At 44.7% G+C, this 21874-nt stretch overlaps 1 pseudogene; it reads right to left on the bottom strand.

The window, feature by feature from the left end:
• Nucleotides 1-16305: 16305 nt before the first annotated feature.
• On the bottom strand, nt 16306-16423 carry LOC126163768 (5S ribosomal RNA; annotated as a pseudogene).
• Nucleotides 16424-21874: the final 5451 nt, after the last annotated feature.

Genomic DNA, 21874 nt, shown 5'->3' with positions numbered 1-21874 from the left:
TGTCCTTTTTGCAGTCTGCAGCTCGTGATCTAGTGGCTAGCGTTGCTACCTCTGGCTCACGGGGTCCCAGGTTCGATTCCCGGCCGGGTTGGGGATTTTCTCGGTCTGGGGACTGGGTATTTCTGTTGTCCTCATCATTCCAACATCATTCCATGAAAGTGGCTACATTGGAATGTGTACAGATTGGGCATGTTTACGGGCGCTGATGACTGCGCAGTTGAGCGCCCCACAGCCAAACATCATCATCATCATCCTTTTTCTACTCATGTTTCAAACGTTGGCCTTTAAAAATTATCATCGGTGGGATGGATGCACCACGAGCATTGATGCATGCAACAACTGTCACGTTTTCAGCATACTCTGGTGCAACCAGATGCACTCTTTAGTCACCTCTCCCTGCCAAAACCGTTTGGTGATAATGTACAGTGAGCCGGCATCCCTTCTCATCGATATTATATATCCTCTCTGGCTTCATCATCAGGTCTTTTTCCATCAAAAGACTTCGTAACGTTCGAAAATTATCTCTGACAATAAATTTATTTAATTTCATTGCATGACGTGGGTTCATTATTTGGGGTTTTCTTCCAGCTACCTCTGGGTGACGTTGCAGGAAGTCTCAACCACTTCCTGCCAGCAGACCGTTTTGACACTTCAAAAGGGCGTGGTAAACTGTTAATTAAGCAGAAGTTGAAAACAGAGACACACAAAACTTTCGGAGTTACTGGCGTGCCAATCTCACTCAATAGAAAATACAAGAACGTAGTTCTCCTTCCATTTTCGTACTAAGGTAGGGATTACGGCCAAGCTTCCTGGCACGGATCCAGCCTGGATTTATCGTGTAGAGTGCTCCTAGGACTTTTATGTGCTCCTGAAGCTCTTTTCTCACTCATTCCTTTGTTTACTGCATTCATTGCAGCCTTCATCTGTTGTTCTGACCATACTACTCTTTTTGGCATCTAAAGTTAAAGAAAATGTATTTAGAGTAGCTACTCTAATTTTACACGATTGTTTTAATATTATAAATATATAAAATAAAGAATATTTAGGTAGTGCACTAAAACTGTAATAAAATAAATGTTTTGTATGCAGACCTTCAACGTTATTCTACTTCTCTATATCTATAAGCACCATGGTGTTAAAATCCTGCCATGTACTTCATAAGAGTATACATTAGTTTCTCTAGTATTACAAAGAGTTATTATAAATTAAGGTGTATAACCTTAAAGGACACCCTTGAGCGATCACAACAATTTCGTTTTATATAGTTATGCATTAATACAGCGGCAAAAACAACCAACAATGCTTACATTGATATAACAGCGGCTATTCCGCAGAAATGTTGGAACACGTGAGGCAATATTGACCCTACGACTTATCTTAAAAAATAGATTAAGGAAAGGCAAACCTACGTTTCTAGCATTTGTAGACTTAGAGAAAGCTTTTGACAATGTTGACTGGAATACTCTCTTTCAAATTCTAAAGGAGGCAGGGGTAAAATACAGGGAGCGAAAGGCTATTTACAATTTGTACAGAAACCAGATGGCAGTTATAAGAGTCGAGGGACATGAAAGGGAAGCAGTGGTTGGGAAGGGAGTAAGACAGGGTTGTATCCTCTCCCCGATGTTGTTCAATCTGTATATTGAGCCAGCAGTAAAGGAAACAAAAGAAAAATTCGGAGTAGGTATTAAAGTGCACGGAGAAGAAATAAAAACGTTGAGGTTCGCCGATGACATTGTAATTCTGTCAGAGACAGCAAAGGACTTGGAAGAGCTGTTGAACGGAATGTACAGTGTCTTGAAAGGAGGATATAAGATGAACATCAACAAAAGCAAAACGAGGATAATGGAATGTAGTCGAATTAAGTCGGGTGATGCTGAGGGAATTAGATTATGAAATGAGACACTTAAAGTAGTAAGAGAGTTTTGCTATTTGGGGAGCAAAATAACTGATGATGGTCGAAGTAGAGAGGATATAAAATGTAGACTGGCACTGGCAAGGAAAGCGTTTCTGGAGAAGAAAACTTTGTTAACATCGAGTATTGATTTAAGTGTCAGGAAGTCGTTTCTGAAAGTATTTGTATGGAGTGTAGCCATGTATGGAAGTGAAACATGGACGATAAATAGTTTGGACAAAAAGAGTAGAGAAGCTTTCGAAATGTGGTGCTACAGAAGAATGCTGAAGATTAGATGGGTAGATCACATAACTAATGAGGAGGTATTGAATAGAATTGGGGAGCAGAGGAGTTTGTGGCACAACTTGACAAGAAGAAGGGACCGGTTGGTAGGACATGTTCTGAGACATAAAGGGATCACAAATTTAGCATTGGAGAGCAGCGTGGAGGGTAAAAATCGTAGAGGGAGACCAAGAGATGAATACACTAAGCAGATTCAGAAGGATGTAGGTTGCAGTAAGTAGGGGGAGATGAAGAAGCTTGCACAGGATAGAGTAGCGTGGAGAGCTGCATCAAACCAGTCTCAGGACTGAAGACAACAACAACAACAACAATTCAGCTGAGATGAAGGGTGGTGGGGAACTTGTAATACGTTTTTCTGGCGCTAGGTGGCATCACAATACAGTCCCATACAACACACTAGCGCTGCCTGATACGATTACACGACACTACTTGGGTGGCGTTGAAAGTGTACATGGCGTTATTTGGTGGAGGTACCTTATAAACAGTGTCACAGGCCCTCACTTCGTGAGACACGGTAGAGAGGTTTGGTATTTAAACGAGGACAATGGCTCAAATTCTAGCGATCAGGAACTTAACGTCACCATCTCTCCTCCTCTTGCCGGCCAAATACAAGCACTGAAAATGTTTTTCATCACCAGATTCGAACCGGGTTACCCCCAAGTCGAGCGCCACTGCACAAGCGTGCGCTAGCTACCTCCGCCACAGATGTGGGTACACGTGCTCCGTGTCAAGCATTCTGAAAACAATCAGTCTTCAAATAAAATACAATATCGTCAAAAAAAACAGATATTCAAACGGAAAATTCGAAGCTAATTTACGGAGGATATTGGGACATACTCAAAAACATAAAGTTTTGACATGTTGGAACTGCAGTGAAAAACCACGGATTCCCGCTTCTTCGTCGGAACCTCCGCTCTTCCCCGCTTGTGGCGGAGGTTAAGCAGTTTTGCTGGTCCTCTTAAATCTTCCTTGGTTTTTTTCAAAATTGTATCTTTCATGATGTTGCTGCCCTTCTGTAGTTTTGTGTCTGCTATTTGGCAGCGATGCCAGCAAGGTACTGTGCTGTCTTCGTTGCTCCTCGGGGCTGACGTTGGAGGGAGCAGCGGCAGTGGCAGTTGAGGGGGCGGCTTGAGCAGCTGAAGCGCCTCTGCGAAGTGTGTGGCCCATTCGAGGGCCACAGTGAGAGTCGAGATGAGTGCAGCCAGTGACTGCTTGAGCGCGACCAGGCGCAGCAGCCACTGTATGGCGACTCGTGTAATTACGCACAGTTGCGAATATGGACAGCCTTCAGCCGCATAATGGAATGACGACAGTGAAAATTTGTGGCGGCCCGAGACTCGAACCCGGACTTCTCGCTTACCGCAAGTGGTCGCCTTACCATTAGTCTATCCGAGCACGCTTCAAGGCCAGATCCAAACTTCCATATGTCGCCAACAATATGCCTACAACCTGCACGCGCACACACATTATGTACACTACTGACCATTAAAATTGCTACACCAAGAAGAAATGCAGATGATAAACGGGTATTCATTGGACAAATATATTATTCTAGAACTGACATGTGATTACATTTTCACGCAATTTGGGTGCATATATCTTGAGAAATCAGTACCTAGAACAACCACCTCTGGCCGTAGTAACGGCCTTGATACACTTCGGCATTGGGTCAAACAGAGCTTGGATGGCGTGTACAGGTACAGCTGGCCATGCAGCTTCAACACGATACCACAGTTTATCTGTGGTGTCACCGCCAGACACCACACTTGATAGGTGGTAGCCTTTAAATCGGCCGCGGTCCGTTAGTTTACGTCGGATCCGCGTGTTGCCACTATCAGTAATTGCAGACCGAGCGCCGCCACACGGCAGGTCTAGAGAGACTTCCTAGCACTCGCCCCTGTTGTACAGCCGACTTTCCTAGCGATGGTTCACTGCCTACTTACGTTATCATTTGCCGAGACGATAGTTTAGCATAGCCTTCAGCTACGTCATTTGCTACGACCTAGCAAGGCGCCATTATCAGTTGCTATTGATATTGTGAATCATGTACCGTCAAGACCGACGTTCATCATTAATGGATTAAAGTTAAGTATTCCACCAGCTACGTCCGTTTTTCTAAATTCTAATTTCCTTGTCCTGTTCCAGACCTCACGCCAGCCTGTGTGAGCTAAAACGCGTGCCTTTCGGCCTCTTCTAGTAACACGGTGTTGGCTCTCCTGCCAACCACAACATTATCAAGAGTAGTGACTGGCGTATTGTGACGAGCCAGTTGCTTGGCCACCATTGACCAGACGTTTTCAATTGGTGAGAGATCTGTAGAATGTGCTGGCCAGGGCAGCAGTCGAACATTTTCTGTATCCAGAAAGGCCAGTACAGGACCTACAACATGCGGTCGTGCATTAAATGAAGGGTTTCGCACGGCTCGAATGAAGGGTAGAGCCACGGGTCGTGACACATCCGAAATATAACGTCCACTGTTCAAAGCGCCGTCAATGCGAACAAGAGGTGACCGAGACGTGTAACCAGTGGCACCCCATACCATCACGACGGGTGATACGCCAGTATGACGATGACGAATACACGCTTCCAATGTGCGTTCACCGCGATGTCGCCAAACACGGATGCGATCATCATGATGCTGTAAACAGAACCTGGATTCATCCGAAAAAATGACGTTTTGCCATTCGTGCGCCCAGGTTCGTCGTTGAGTACACCATCGCAGGCGCTCTTATCTGTGATGCAGCGTCAAGGGTAACCGTAGCCGTGGTCTCCGAGCTGATACTCCATGCTGCTGCAAACGTCGTCGAACTGGTCGTGGAGATGGTTGTTGTCTTGCAAACGTCCCCATCTGTTGACTCAGGGATCGACACGTAGCTGCACGATCCGTTACAGCGATGCGGATAAGATGCCTGTCATCTCGACTGCTAGTGATACGAGGCCTTTGGGATCCAGCACGGCGTTCCGTATTACCCTCCTGAAACCACCGATTCCATATTCTGCTAACAGTCATTGGATCTCGACCAACGCGAGCAGCAATGTCGCGATACGATAAACTGCAATCGCGATAGGCTACAATCCGACCTTTATCAAAGTCGGAAACGTGATGGTACGCATGTCTCCTTCTTACTCGAGGCATCACAACAACGTTTCACCAGGCAACGCCGGTCAACTGATGTTTGTGTATGAAAAATCGGTTGGAAACTTTCCTCATGTCAGCACGTTGTAGGTGTCGCCACCGGCGCCAACCTTGTGTGAATGATCTGAAAAGCTAATCATTTGCATATCACAGCATCTTCTTCCTGTCGGTTAAATTTCGCGTCTGTAGCACGTCATCTTCGTGCCGTAGCAATTTTAATGCCCAGTACTGTAGATTCCCATAGAGAGGAGATATATTAATTGAACGTCGATTGCCCGGTGTCAGCGGATAAACGCGGTATTGTGATGCTGTGGTGTTCTTTACGTTCAATGCAATGTTCCTTCGAAGATGCATTCATGGGCCAAGCAACATTTGACTGTACTTACGGACAACACAGGCGTTGCAGTAACGAATGGCGGCTCGGTGAGACGCCAGTGCGGTCGGCGGTCGGATCGCAGGCGCCCCTGCCACCTGCAGCTCTGCTGATGTCTTCAGTCTGCGGGTTTTCTCCTCAGGGATATCGGCTCGCAGACCGTCAGGCGTGCCATCACGAGCGCGCTTTTTAGCGTGCAGGCACCGTCTTCTACCACTCTCTCAGGCACAGGTGGTGTTGGCAGTCGTGCTGTCCGTCTTCTTTCTACGTTCCTCCTTTTTCTTCAGTCCACGGAAGTTCAGTTCAGCTTCACATTTGAAAAAAAAGAAAATTATGCAAATCGAAACCCGGCGAGCCAGTCATGAGTAAATGCGGTAGTGTGTTTACATGTAGCGAAAGTCCATAGTTGTTGTTATAGTGGTCTTCAGTCCAGAGACTGGTTTGATGCAGCTCTCCATGCTACTCTACCCTGTGCAAGATTCTTCATCTCCCAGTACCTGCTGAAACCTACATCCTTCTGAATCTGTTTAGTTTATTCATCTCTTGGTCTCCCTCTACGATTTTTACCTTCCACGGTACCCTCCAATACTAAATTGGTGATCCCTTGATGCCTCAGAACGTGTCCTACCAACCGATCCCTTCTTCTGGTCAAGTTGTGCCACAAATTTCTCTTCTCTCCAATTCTATTCAATATTTCCTCAGTAGTTATGTGATCTACCCATCTAATCTTCAGCATTCTTCTGTAGCACCACATTTCGAAAGCATCTATTCTCTTCTTGTCTAAACTATTTATCGTCCACGTTTCACTTCCATACCTGGCTACACTGCACACAAATACTTCACAAACGACTTCCTATATTATACTCGATGTTAACAAATTTTTCTTCTTCAGAAATGCTTTCCTTGCCATTGCCAGTCTACATTTTATATCCTCTCTACTTCGACCATCATCAGTTATTTTGCTCCCCAAATAGCAAAAATCTTTTACTAATTTACCTGTCTCATTTCCTAATCTTATTCCCTCAGCATCACCCGACTTAATTCGAGTACATGCCATTATACTCGTTTTCCTTTTGTTGATGTTCATCTTATATCCTCCTTTCAAGACACTGTCCATTCCGTTCAACTGCTCTTCCAAGTCCTTTGCTGTCTCTGACAGAATTACAATGTCATCGGCGAATCTCAAAGTTTTTATTTCTTCTCCATGGATTTTAATACCTACTCCGAATTTTTCTTTTGTTTCCTTTAATGCTTGCTCAATATACAGATTGAATAACATCGGGCAGAGGCTATAACCATGTCTCACTCCCTTCCCAACCACTACTTCCCCTTCATGCCCCTCGACTCTTATAACTGCCATCTGGTTTCTGTACAAATTGTAAATAGCCTTTCACTCCCTGTATTTTACCCCTGCTACCTTTAGAATTTGAAAGAGAGTATTCCAGTCAACATTGTCAAAAGCTTTTTCTATGTCTACAAATGCTAGAAACGTAGGTTTGCCTTTCCTTAATCTTTCTTCTAAAATAAGTCGTAAGGTCAGTATTGCCTCACGTGTTCCAACATTTCTACGGAATCCAAACTGATCTTCCCCGAGTTCGTCTTCTACCAGTTTTTCCATTCGTCTGTAAAGAATTCGCTTTAGTATTTTGCAGCTCTGACGTATTAAACTGATAGTTCGGTAATTTTCACATCTGTCAACACCTGCTTTCTTTGGGATTGGAATTATTATATTCTTCTAGAAGTCTGAGGGTATTTCGCCTGTCTCATACATCTTGCTCACCAGATGGTAGAGTTTTGTCAGGACTGGCTCTCCCAAGGCCATCAGTAGTTCAAATGGAATGTTGTCTACTCCGGGGGCCTTGTTTTGACTCAGGTCTTTCAGTGCTCTGTCAAACTCTTCATGCAGTATCATATCTCCCATTTCATCTTCATCTACATCCTCTTCCATTTCCATAATATTGTCCTCAAGTGCATCGCCCTTGTATAGACCTTCTATATACTCCTTCCACCTTTCTGCTTTCCCTTCTTTGCTTAGAACTGGGTTACCATCTGAGCACTTGATATTGATACAAGTGGATCTCTTTTCTCCAAAGGTCTCTTTAACTTTCTTATAGGCAGTATCTATCTTACCCCTAGTGAGATAAGCCTATCCTTACATTTGTCCTCTAGCCATCCCTGTTTAGCCATTTTGCACTTCCTGTCGATCTCATTTTTGAGACGTTTGTATTCCTTTTTGCCTGCTTCATTTACTGCATTTTTATATTTCGTCCTTTCATCAATTAAATTCAATATTTCTTCCGTTACCCAAGGATTTCTACTAGCCCTCGTCTTTTTACCTACTTGATCCTCTGCTGCCTTCACTACTTCATCCCTCAGAGCTACCCATTCTTCTTCTACTGTATTTCTTTCCCCCATTTGTGACAATTGTTCCCTGATGCTCTCCCTGAAACTCTGTACAAACTCTGGTTTAGTCAGTTTATCCAGGTCCCATTTCCTTAAATTCCCACCTTTTTGCAGTTTCTTCAGTTTTAATCTACAGTTCAAAACCAATAGATTGTGGTCAGAGTCCATAGTAGCAGCCAAAATTCGGCAACTAAGCCCATGTTTCCAGAGCCGATATTGGAATGTTTGAAACACCAACTAGACCCATAATTGGGAAATCGGATAAAGGCGCGTACACACTAGCCCGACGAAGGCAAACGGACGACAGCCGGTGGATTCGGCCGAACGTTGGTTGCCAATGCACAGGCGATTGGCATATCATCCTCACCAAACAAAAGGCTCGGGTCCAAGGGCCTACACTATGTGAAATCGCAATTGGCTCTGATAACTTGTCGAGGCTGCTCCCATTTAATTATTGTCATCAAGTAGTATTGTAATAACTGTTTCACCAGCCGATATTCTGAGGGAAGATAGGATTTAGCAGTCTTTGCATGTGCAGCATTTATTTTATTGCAAGGAGTTGATCATTAGAAAAAGAAGACAGAGAAGAAACAATGCTGGTGGACGGCCTCTCTTTTAAAAAGTAGGGAGCCATATGGTCGGATAAATTAATGTCTGGCCTTAAGCTGAATTGGAATATGGGCTATTTCAAATTTTTTGCGAATTAAAGTTACATGTTTCGTATTGTTATTGAATTGTGTAGCCGCTATAATTCCCAAAGATGGCAACTCTTTTAGGAAATCTGAACTGGCAGTAGAAAGATATCCATAAAGATTCCATATTCTTTTTCACATCGTGCACATTATTTTCTAACAGTTCACTTATTTCCCTCCAAGCACCTTATCTTTACAACTGCAGGTCTTAGGATCCCATAAACATTACAGTTAAATATTAAACTATCAGCTTTAATGCTGGCTCCAAATTCTACTCAGTACTCCAATATTTTTAGACACTATTAATACATTCCCATTCAACAAACACAGCAAACCGCTACTAATCCAACAAACATTTGACCCGGTGTCCACACTGGTATGTGGGTCCCAAGTCCATCTCACCGCCAGTGCTTTGAAAATGTGTGCGTGAAATTTTAAGGGCCTTGACTGCTAATGTCATTAGTCCCTAAGCTTACACACTACTTAACCTAAATTATCCTAAGGAGAACCACACACACCCATTCTCGAAGGAGGACTCGAACCTCCAGTGCTTTGATGTTACCGCTGCCAGTCCGAACTGCAACCAAGTCCAACCACTTTGTTGGTTCTGATTCCCCGCTAGCACACACTAAGCAAACCTCGAATATCTGTTCTAAATAATCAAACTCATTGTTTACTGGTTGAAAACTTTTATTTAGAACAAATTGGCAGAAGTTTTTAACATTCGTTTTAGAGAACATGGTAACAGCAGTGATAATTGTAGATCGTAGTTTGGGAACCACCTTAGAACGAGCAAACACAAGTTAGACATCATCGTAAACACTCTAGAAATTTTCCATAGAATTGGAAATTTAATTACTCTCAAGAACTCTTGCCTTTAAGATGTCTGTGTATGGCTGTATCTACCTACACTGGAATAAGCAGGGTTAATTTGAGTTTTCTAGTAATTTTTCCCTGTTATTGTCGCTAGACGTCACTGCAGACTTTAACAATGCCTTTCGATCGCCATCACATCACTTGAAGTCTCGTTCGTGGCAGTAGCCGCTTCTGTCGTATGAAATGTACCAGTAGCTCTCTTCCCGCCACCTGTAAGCCTTTTTGTTCAAGGTTTCTCAGAACTTTGTCACAAACTATTCACCAAACCCTTACTAAAGTGGTTGGACAAAAATATAGAAACACTACCAGAAATACATGCCTGACCATAAATGCAGATGCTGGGCAAACCTGCAGGTTGAGCTCCTGTACTGACCACAAACGGCACCTGTGCATGTGGTGTAAGTGTCAATAGTGACGAGAATCGTAGAGATCATGCAACACCTCATATAATGGGAAGAAATTCCACCATGTACTTATTGCATGTATAGAAGATTTTATTTCAGTATTATGATGATCCATAGACCGTGCAAAGCTACTGATTAAATTTATAAATTTCTTATCGAATGTTTCCACATTGTCGCCATTATACATTTACCTATATTTAAGACGTTACTAGCTTCGAAAGTTAACTTCTCATTCTCAAACCTCACAGCGGTCATTTGTGAATCTATTGAGAAAGAAACATTGAAAGCCACTGCTGTACATAACCAAGGCGTAGAACAAGTGAACCCTGTACATGGCAGTGCATGTAAACATCAAAGCGCCAACTCGCGAGCGCTCGTAATGGTGCAGTACCGCTTTGATTGACTGCTTGATTACTGAACTGCGCGATTAACATCATCCATTATAAATGTCACCTTATTCAATTTGGGCTACCATTGCTCCTGCTGTTGTCTCTCTTTGACCAATACAAGCATCAGTATCAGCCTACTACAGAGCCACCATCTCCACCAAAAGGGCACCGACACGACTACTTCAGGACAACGGGTCTCACCGTAACAGCGTCTGCGTGTTTACAACACCTGTGCCAACAAACATCAAAATATATACACAATGTCATACATTGCAATTATCAAGCTATCGACATTTATGAAATATCTAGCATTATAATACCATCTTATTATTTGTATTTCTACACTCCTGGAAATGGAAAAAAGAACACATTGACACCGGTGTGTCAGACCCACCATACTTGCTCCGGACACTGCGGGAGGGCTGTACAAGCAATGATCACACGCACGGCACAGCGGACACACCAGGAACCGCGGTGTTGGCCGTCGAATGGCGCTAGCTGCGCAGCATTTGTGCACCGCCGCCGTCAGTGTCAGCCAGTTTGCCGTGGCATACGGAGCTCCAACGCAGTCTTTAACACTGGTAGCATGCCGCGACAGCGTGGACGTGAACCGTATGTGCAGTTGACGGACTTTGAGCGAGGGCGTATAGTGGGCATGCGGGAGGCCGGGTGGACGTACCGCCGAATTGCTCAACACGTGGGGCGTGAGGTCTCCACAGTACATCGATGTTGTCGCCAGTGATCGGCGGAAGGTGCACGTGCCCGTCGACCTGGGACCGGACCGCAGCGACGCACGGATGCACGCCAAGACCGTAGGATCCTACGCAGTGCCGTAGGGGACCGCACCGCCACTTCCCAGCAAATTAGGGACACTGTTGCTCCTGGGGTATCGGCGAGGACCATTCGCAACCGTCTCCATGAAGCTGGGCTACGGTCCCGCACACCGTTAGGCCGTCTTCCGCTCACGCCCCAACATCGTGCAGCCCGCCTCCAGTGGTGTCGCGACAGGCGTGAATGGAGGGACGAATGGAGACGTGTCGTCTTCAGCGATGAGAGTCGCTTCTGCCTTGGTGCCAATGATGGTCGTATGCGTGTTTGGCGCCGTGCAGGTGAGCGCCACAATCAGGACTGCATACGACCGAGGCACACAGGGCCAACACCCGGCATCATGGTGTGGGGAGCGATCTCCTACACTGGCCGTACACCACTGGTGATCGTCGAGGGGACACTGAATAGTGCACGGTACATCCAAACCGTCATCGAACCCATCGTTCTACCATTCCTAGACCGGCAAGGGAACTTGCTGTTCCAACAGGACAATGCACGTCCGCATGTATCCCGTGCCACCCAACGTGCTCTAGAAGGTGTAAGTCAACTACCCTGGCCAGCAAGATCTCCGGATCTGTCCCCCATTGAGCATGTTTGGGACTGGATGAAGCGTCGTCTCACGCGGTCTGCACGTCCAGCACGAACGCTGGTCCAACTGAGGCGCCAGGTGGAAATGGCATGGCAAGCCGTTCCACAGGACTACATCCAGCATCTCTACGATCGTCTCCATGGGAGTATAGCAGCCTGCAATGCTGCGAAAGGTGGATATACACTGTACTAGTGGCGACATTGTGCATGCTCTGTTGCCTGTGTCTATGTGCCTGTGGTTCTGTCAGTGTGATCATGTGATGTATCTGACCCCAGGAATGTGTCAATAAAGTTTCCCCTTCCTGGGACAATGAATTCACGGTGTTCTTATTTCAATTTCCAGGAGTGTATTACATAAAAACAGAATCACCTGCAGACAGTGTGCCCTAATGGAGAACTTAAAAAACAAAAAAGAAATAGTATTTTCCACCGCTTCCAACTCGACTTTTATGTCGGCAACTGAAGCGAAGAGCATCCGTACGTACTTCCTTACTTCTTAACGCTCTTATTGACTTGTTAATGAACACCTGTAGCTGTGGAAACATCTGTGCGAGTGCCTTGCGGAAACCGGCGGGGCACTGTCTGGGAGATGACGCGCCGCAAGCCAACAAGTGCTCTCTGTCCTATTACGGAGCGGCTCGCCAAATATGCAGTGTGTTCGTTCCCCGAGCGTCGTCGTTCAGAGCCTGCTTTGAAAAAACCGAAATGAGTGCCCATCAAGGGAAATCAAGGTATCAGCTACTAGAAATACACGGGAAGCTAATGGAACGAGTCAGTTACTACTATGGGAGAATTAGGAACCCTAAAAGTTTACGGGAAATAACTGGCAAGCTATCGAACGCATATGGCCGCAGCACTAGCTTTTGACACAGACAAAGTAAGACTGAATCTGGGCACAAAGACGAATCAACGTTCATTTGATATTTCGGCAAGTTGTTCAGTTCCTACGCAACCAGGTAAACACGGAAACACACAAAAAAAGGGTTCAAATGGCTCTGAGCACTATGGGACTTAACTTCTGAGGTCATCAGTCCCCTAGAACTTAGAACTACTTAACCCTAACTAACCTAAAGACATCACACACACCCATGCCCAAGGCAGGATTCGAACTTGTGACCGTAGCGGTCGCGCGGTTCCAGACTGCAGCGCCTAGAACCGCTCGGCAACTACGACCGGCGGAAACACACAGTTAAGATTCGCGGAGGTGTTTTCCAGCTATGCAACTAAATGAAAGGCAGATTGCTTTTTGCGATAAGTGTTTCGCTTCTTTTATTTTCTCAAGCACCTTCAGTGGCAATTTCCAGTGTTGCATGTCCATATTAGTACCTATGTGTGGCCCTGGAGATGTGCTCATTCGGTCCTCATGCTCCAGCTTGCCGATTTCGGGAGTTTCTTCACCGACATTTATTATAGCTCATCACTTGCACTTTTCATTTTGTTATATGAGCTAATATGGACTAATAACATTGCAAATCATCACTGAGGGTGTTTCACAAATAAAAGTAGCGAAACGGGTATGGCAAAAATCAAAAGGGCTCTCATTTAATTGCATAGACAGAACACACTTCCATGAATTTTGCACCAAGGAATGCGGAAAACGAAAAAATGTCGACACAATAATGAGTTCACACGATATACAGCTACTTCGCGTACTAAATTTCTATAGAGGCGTAGTAGCGCCAGTAAGATTAATCGGCCACAGAAATGTGCGATGTCTACAATGAACAAAAAACCATCAAGTGTTGTCCTTGCGAACTATGAATATTTCAAATAGAAGGCCGGGTAAAAAGGAGTGAAGACGTCTTTACGATAACAACTTCGAGGGTAAGTAAAAGTGTAAGTAGACTGTTTAGGTTTTTTTATTGGTAACGCCACATAGCGATCTGTATGAAAATCACTGGCTGTGCTGTGTGCAGTCTGTGGCTAGTTTGCATTGTTGTCTGCCATTGTAGTGTTGGGCAGCGGCAGCTGGATGTGAACAGCGCGTAGCGTTGCGCAGTTGGAGGTGAGCCGCCAGCGGTGGTGGATGTGGGGAGAGAGATGGCGGAGTTTTGAAATTTGTAATACTGGATATTATGAATTGCTATGTATATTATGATTTTTCAACACTATTAAGGTAAATACATTGTTTGTTCTCTATCAAAATCTTTCATTTGCTAACTATGCCTATCAGTAGTTAGTGCCTTCCGTAGTTTGAATCTTTTATTTAGCTGGCAGTAGTGGCGCTCGCTGTATTGCAGTAGTTCGAGTAACGAAGATTTTTGTGAGGTAAGTGATTTATGAAAGGTATAGATTAATGTTAGTCAGGGCCATTGATTTGCAGGGATTTCTGAAAGTCAGATTGCGTTGCGGTAAAAAATATTGTGTGTCAGTTTAAGCACAGTCTTGTATAAATGTTCAAAAGGGGACGTTTCAAAAGCTTCTCAAGTAATTCGGTGTAAGGTGAAGCTTGGAGAGTCAACGGCCTTGCCGCAGTGGTAACACCGGTTCCCCTCATATCATCGAAGTTAAGCGGTGTCAGGCTGGGCCAGCACTTGTATGGGTGACCGTCCTGTCTGCCGAGCGCTGTTGGCAAGCGGGGTGCACTCAGCCCTTGTGAGGCAAACTGAGGAGCTACTTGATTGAGAAGAAGCGGCTCCGATCTCATAAACTGACGTACTGCCGGGAGAGCCGTGTGCTGACCACGTGCCCCTCTATATCCGCATCCAGTGACGCCTGTGGGCTGAGGGTGACACGGCGGCCGGTCGGTACCGTTGGCTCTTCCAAGGCCTGTTCGGACGGAATTGGAAGTCGGATAAAAATATGGAAACACCGCGAGAAAAGCACAGTTGAACATAAATTCAGGTGGTAGGCAAGTCTGCAGGTTGTGCTGCTGTGTTTTACCACGAGCGGCAGGCACCAGTGGTGGTCGTCAGCACGAGTATATTATGCAGGGGCTGAGTGAATTCGAACGAGGGCAGATTGTTGGCGCTCGTATGGTGGGCGCTTCCGTAACCAAGGGAGCAGAAGTGACTGGTGCTGCAAGAGGCACCGTGTCGAAGATTTATACCACATAAAGGGAAAGTGGAAAAATATCATCGGTAAGTCATAAAGCGGAAGGAAGCATGTGTTGTGGTGATCGTGAAGATATTCATTGAAGATGATTGTGACGAAAAACAGCGGGACATTAGCTGCAAAGGTCACTGCAGAATTGAACGTCGCACTCACGAACCCTTTCGGCACCAAAACAACAGGGAGGGAGCTCCACGAGCAGGGAATCGCAGGGCGAACTGGAATTTCAAAATCACTCGTCAGTGACGTAAATGCCCGTGACAGGAAAATGTGGTACTGAAATAGAAAATTTACACTGTAGAGTAATGGAAGAAAATAATTTTTGTTGCATGAGTCTTGTTTCACAATGATCCCAACTTAAAGTCGACTTTACACCCCAAAGAGTGGAACAGAGGGGGGGATTGCACTCTCGACTAGACAGAGCGGGGGTTCACTGACGATTTGGGCAGCCGTATCGTGGCGTCCCACGGGCCCCGTGGCTACTCTGCAGGGTCGCATTTCTGCTAAGCATTATGTGACCATTTTGGCCTACCAGGTCCATTCTATTGTAGATTGTGTGTTTCTCTGGTGATGTCGTGTTCCAAGACGACAGGGCCCTCACTCACATCGCTCGCATCGTCCAGGACTGGTTTTGTGGGCAAGAGGATGAATTGTCACATCACCCCTTGCCATCACAGTCACCAGATCACAATATCATTGAGCCTTTGTGGTCTGCTTTGGGGAGAAGGGTGAGTGATAGCTATCCACCTCTACCATCGTTATTCCTAAACTTGCCACTATTTTGTAGGAAGAATGGTTTAAGATTCCCTCGGAAACCACACAGAACCTGTTTTTATCCGTTCCGAGATGAATGGAAGCTGCTTTCAATGCCAATCGTTTTCCTATAGCTTATTAGACAAGTTAAAGTGTCGTGTTTTTGGTGCTTACGTATTTTTGTACACCCTATGTGTATGACGTGTTACGTGCTAGTAACAAACTTTTCTAAACAGAGTGAAAAAACACTGAATGAAATAGGTCTAACTGTGCGCTACATTCGGTAAAACATTTTCTATGCCTCATACACGACCTGGCAGCAGCGAGGATTGCTTCATCATGTCCTACAGTTCGAATAGCATTCTTCTGTAACATTAACTGCAAGTTCTCTCTCTCTCTCTCTCTCTTTCTCTCCTCCCGGACAGGCCATGAAGGCCCAACGGCACCGACTGGCCGCCGTGTCACCCTCAGCTCATAGGCGTCACTTGATGCGATATGGAGGGGCATGTGGTCAGCACACCGCTCTCCCGGCCATATACTAGTTTCCGAGACCGGAGCCGCTACTTCTCAATCAAGTAGCTCCTCAGTTTGCCTCACAAGGGCTGAGTGCTCCCCGCTTGCCAACAGCGCTCGGCAGACAGGATGGTCACCCATACAAGTGCTAGCCCAGCCCGACAGCGCTTAACTTCGGTGATCTGACGGTAACCGGTGTTACCGCTGCCGCATGGCCGTTGGCAATTGCCAGTTCTAGCACCGTAAAACTACAAAACGGAAAAGAACACAGCACTAGATCTTCACTCCGCGAGCCACAGTGTGTGGCGATTTTCCGCCCTTCGCTACCTACACAGACGGTGCGCGGGAAGGATGGTTGTCGGTATCTCTCTGCATACGCCCGAATTTCTCTAATCTTGCTATGACAGTCATTAGATGGAGAAAGTCATGTATTTCTTGTACTGTGTACTCCACGATGCATGGAGCTAATCTGGTAGCAGCTCTCATTTGTTGAGCTTTTCTGTGACATTCTTCCCTTGATTATACGGACCCATGGCAAAACGTGCAGTTCTACTTTGAATCTTCCCTATGTGTTCCGTTAATCCAATTTGACAAGTGTTCTAAACCAACGATAGATGCTCCACACATGGTCGAGCGACGATTTAGTGAATGACATTTTCCGAACGTTAGTCACACTTTGTAAAGCTCCTCGTTTTGTTATTAATGTCTTTAATTCTTTGTTTTTGCAGTTACCAGACGCGGTGCATACTACTGCGTGAAGTTAGCTGGGTCAAATAATGATTCAGCATCATTTGTATCAAGATTTTTATTTACGCTCCTCAGGGAAAATTGGTTTATCAATTAGGTCAACAGGACTTCGCCATATTAAAACAAAGAGAAAATATTGTTGATCAATCAGTGTTATCAAATATTTCAGTAAAATCAAATACTTGCTTTCAGTTCTCCCAAAATCGTTTATGGGAACATGAAGTATGAAAGCTTAGGTTTACAACAAATGTTATTCTCTTTCCAAAAATATACAAATTTTGTATGCCACAGGTTGCTGTTGTCGAAATATTTACAGCGAATTTCAATAACAGAATTAAGATAATATTTCACCAGCTGAGGGCACATAACAATCTCTTTGAAAGTTCTAAGAAAAAAGTTTTCAAAAATGGCAGACCACAGACATTTTTGGAATGTGTTTCACTAAAATACTACAAATAATTCACGTTTACCTAAGAAGGAGTTCATTAAAAGGAAACAGAACAGTTAGAAGTGTTTGATATGAAACCACCCGCACGTCAGGCAATGTGGTCTGGACGAACGGACCCGAAATTTCTTCGGACAGGCCCAATACGCTGCTTACTACACTCTAAGCAACCAGTGGGAACACGCCACAAGGCACAAACATACAATGGTAACCTGATGAACAGAGGAGTTAATTTTAAGTAAAGCGAGTAAAAAGTTAAGCCATCAGATTACATGCTGGCACGTAGACAAAACAGTTGTGAGAAGTCGCTAAAAGATAACAAGGTAACTGGCCAAAGCAAATACCGCCACTTACACCTGACAGTAAAGAAGTTCAGCGGCCAGCAGAGATTCAGCTTCAAATGACTCCACGTGGCGAAAACGGTAAGTACTTGACCTTGGCGTGCGGCTGTAGGAAGCTGTAAGCAAGGCGCAAACGGTTGACTGATGAACCTCATCTACGTAAATACGAGCTTGGCTTGGAAGTATAACCCGCCAAAATACAGGGGGCCAAATAATTAAAGAAAGCGACTTGGCGATTTACTTGGTTGGTTGTTTTGGGGAAGGAGACCAGACAACGAGGTCATCGGTCTAATCGGATTAGAGAAGGATGGGGAAGGAAGTCGGCCGTGCCCTTTCAAATGAACCATCCCGGCATTTGCCTGGAGCGATTTAGGGAAATCACGGAAAACCCAAATCAGGATGGCCGGACGCGGGATTGAACCGTCGTCCTCCCGAATGCGAGTCCAGTGTCTAACCACTGCGCCACCTCGCTCGGTGGCGATTTAGTACACAAGGCACTAGGCACGAAAGATATTTAGGACGCCATGAGTGATGACAATGAACATCTAAGAAATTTACAAAACCGCAATAATTTGAAACACACAATCAAATCATAATTCTTTTATAGTTATCAAGTGTAAACAATTATGTTTTGATACGAGCGACATGTTCCTCGAATCGCCTGCCCAGCACGGGAACAGGGAACAATAATAACAGGAGGCTGAACCGAGTCCAATATAGAAGCAGGAGGGCACAAACACGCGCAGGAAGCGAACCAGACACAATTATCACGCTCACAGCGGGAAGCGAGATCAGTCTTTACGAATACCGCGTTGTCTCAGCATCGAAGCTACGAACTAGAAGTGGCTGACCGAGCATACAAAGCCACTGTGCGACGACAAACAGTGGAAAAATTTGGAGCCACCAGGAGATACGTGGAAGACGACGACCCACCGTTCGCCTCCAGGCCTGGCCGGCCAAAGGAATACTGTGGCCATTCCCGTTTCCAGGGCACATCCCTCGTGTCCGGAAGACGCTCAGCCAGACCAATAAAGAAGTCACAGGTGCAGTAGAGCAAACAGCCGCTACCTTGGCCGGCAGACCTGCACTGTACTTGCTGCTTCACTCACTGCCTCACTTTGGAAATGGTCTCGACGACACTCGCGGCCAACGTGCCACGCCCGCTTCACACCAAAGATTGTGTCCCAGGAGACGTCGGCCGAGCTATCGATCGCGCAACGGTTCAGGACTCAAGCATGGGAGCTTTACGTAGAGAACACGCTTCATTTCGAAATAAATGCCGCTTTTCCACATTAATTAAACGCAATAGGCTTTTTATTTACGTTCTACTATCAATATAGGGGCAGCAGCCTTTTCAGTAGTTGCAGGGGCAACAGTCTGGATGATTGACTGATCTGGCCTTGTAACATTAACCAAAACGGCCTTGCTGTGCTGGTACTGCGAACGGCTGAAAGCAAAGGGAAACTACGGCCGTAATTTTTCCCGAGGACATGCAGCTCTACTGTATGATTAAATGATGATGGCGTCCTCTTGGGTAAAATATTCCGGAGGTAAAATAGTCCCCCATTCGGATCTCCGGGCGGGGACTACTCAGGAGCACGTCGTTATCAGGAGAAAGAAAACTGGCGTTCTACGGATCGGAGCGTGGAATGTCAGATCCCTTAATCGGGCAGGTAGGTTAGAAAATTTAAAAAGGGAAATGGATAGGTTAAAGTTAGATATAGTGGGAATTAGTGAAGTTCGGTGGCAGGAGGAACAAGACTTTTGGTCAGGTGATTACAGGGTTATAAATACAAAATCAAATAGGGGTAATGCAGGAATAGGTTTAATAATGAATAAAAAAATAGGAGTGCGGGTTAGCTACTACAAACAGCATAGTGAACGCATTATTGTGGCCAAGATAGACACAAAGCCCATGCCTACTACAGTAGTACAAGTTTATATGCCAACTAGCTCTGCAGATGATGAAGAAATAGATGAAATGTATGACGAGATAAAAGAAATTATTCAGGTAGTGAAGGGAGACGAAAATTTAATAGTCATGGGTGACTGGAATTCGTCAGTAGGAAAAGGGAGAGAAGGAAACATAGTAGGTGAATATGGATTGCGGGGAAGGAATGAAAGAGGAAGCCGCCTTGTAGAATTTTGCACAGAGCATAACTTAATCATAGCCAACACTTCGTTCAAGAATCATAAAAGAAGGTTGTATACCTGGAAGAATCCTGGAGATACTAAAAGGTATCAGATAGATTATATAATGGTAAGACAGAGATTTAGGAACCAGGTTTTAAATTGTAAGACATTTCCTGGGGCAGATGTGGATTCTGACCACAATCTATTGGTTATGAACTGCAGATTGAAACTAAAGAAACTGCAAAAAGGTGGGAATTTAAGGAGATGGGACCTGGATAAACTGAAAGAACCAGAGTTTGTACAGAGTTTCAGGGAGAGCATAAGGGAACAATTGACAGGAATGGGGGAAAGAAATACAGTAGAAGAAAAATGGGTAGCTCTGAGGGATGAAGTAGTGAAGGCAGCAGAGGATCAAGTAGGTAAAAAGACGAGGGCTAATAGAAATCCTTGGGTAACAGAAGAAATATTGAATTTAATTGATGAAAGGAGAAAATATAAAAATGCAGTAAATGAAGCAGGCAAAAAGGAATACAAACGGCTCAAAAATGATATCGACAGGAAGTGCAAAATGGCTAAGCAGGGATGGCTAGAGGACAAATGTAAGGATGTAGATGCTTGTCTCACTAGGGGTAAGATAGATACTGCCTACAGGAAAATTAAAGAGACCTTTGGAGAGAAGAGAACCACTTGTATGAATATCAAGAGCTCAGATGGCAACCCAGTTCTAAGCAAAGAAAGGAAGGCAGAAAGGTGGAAGGAGTATATAGAGGGTTTATACAAGGGCGATGTACTTGAGGACAATATTATGGAAATGGAAGAGGATGTAGATGAAGACGAAATGGGAGATAAGATACTGCGTGAAGAGTTTGACAGAGCACTGAAAGACCTGAGTCGAAACAAGGCCCCGGGAGTAGACAACATTCCATTTGAACTACTGATGGCCTCGGGAGAGCCAGTCATGAAAAAACTCTACCATCTGGTGAGCACGATGTATGAGACAGGCGAAATACCCTCAGACTTCAAGAAGAATATAATAATTCCAATCCCAAAGAAAGCAGGTGTCGACAGATGTGAAAATTACCGAACTATCAGTTTAATAAGTCACAGCTGCAAAATACTAACGCGAATTCTTTACAGACGAATGGAAAAGCTGGTAGAAGCCGACCTCGGGGAAGATCACTTTGGATTCCGTAGAAATGTTGGAACACGTGAGGCAATACTGACCTTACGACTTATCTTAGAAGAAAGATTAAGAAAAGGCAAACCTACATTTCTAGCATTTGTAGACTTAGAGAAAGCTTTTGACAATGTTGACTGGAATACTCTGTTTCAAATTCTGAAGGTGGCAGGGGTAAAATACAGGGAGCGAAAGGCTATTTACAGTTTGTACAGAAACCAGATGGCAGTTATAAGAGTCGAGGGGCATGAAAGGGAAGCAGTGGTTGGGAAAGGAGTAAGACAGGGTTGTAGCCTCTCCCCGATGTTATTCAATCTGTATATTGAGCAAGCAGTAAAGGAAACAAAAGAAAAATTCGGAGTAGGTATTAAAGTTCATGGAGAAGAAGTAAAAACTTTGAGATTCGCCGATGACATTGTAATTCTGTCAGAGACAGCAAAGGACTTGGAAGAGCAGTTGAACGGAATGGACAGTGTCTTGAAAGGAGGATATAAGATGAACATCAACAAAAGCAAAACGAGGATAATGGAATGTAGTCAAATTAAGTCGGGTGATGCTGAAGGAATTAGATTAGGAAATGAGACACTTAAAGTAGTAAAGGAGTTTTGCTATTTAGGGAGTAAAATAACCGATGATGGTCGAAGTAGAGAGGATATAAAATGTAGACTGGCAATGGCAAGGAAAGCGTTTCTCAAGAAGAGGAATTTGTTAACATCGAGTATAAATTTAAGTGTCAGGTAGTCGTTTCTGAAAGTATTTGTATGGAGTGTAGCCATGTATGGAAGTGAAACATGGACGATAACTAGTTTGGACAAGAAGATAATAGAAGCT

Source organism: Schistocerca cancellata, chromosome 2, assembly GCF_023864275.1.
Source record: "Schistocerca cancellata isolate TAMUIC-IGC-003103 chromosome 2, iqSchCanc2.1, whole genome shotgun sequence".
Taxonomy (NCBI): Eukaryota; Metazoa; Arthropoda; class Insecta; order Orthoptera; family Acrididae; genus Schistocerca; species Schistocerca cancellata.
The sequence above is the reverse complement of the archived record's forward strand: the minus strand, read 5'-3'. Positions and strand labels throughout refer to the sequence as shown.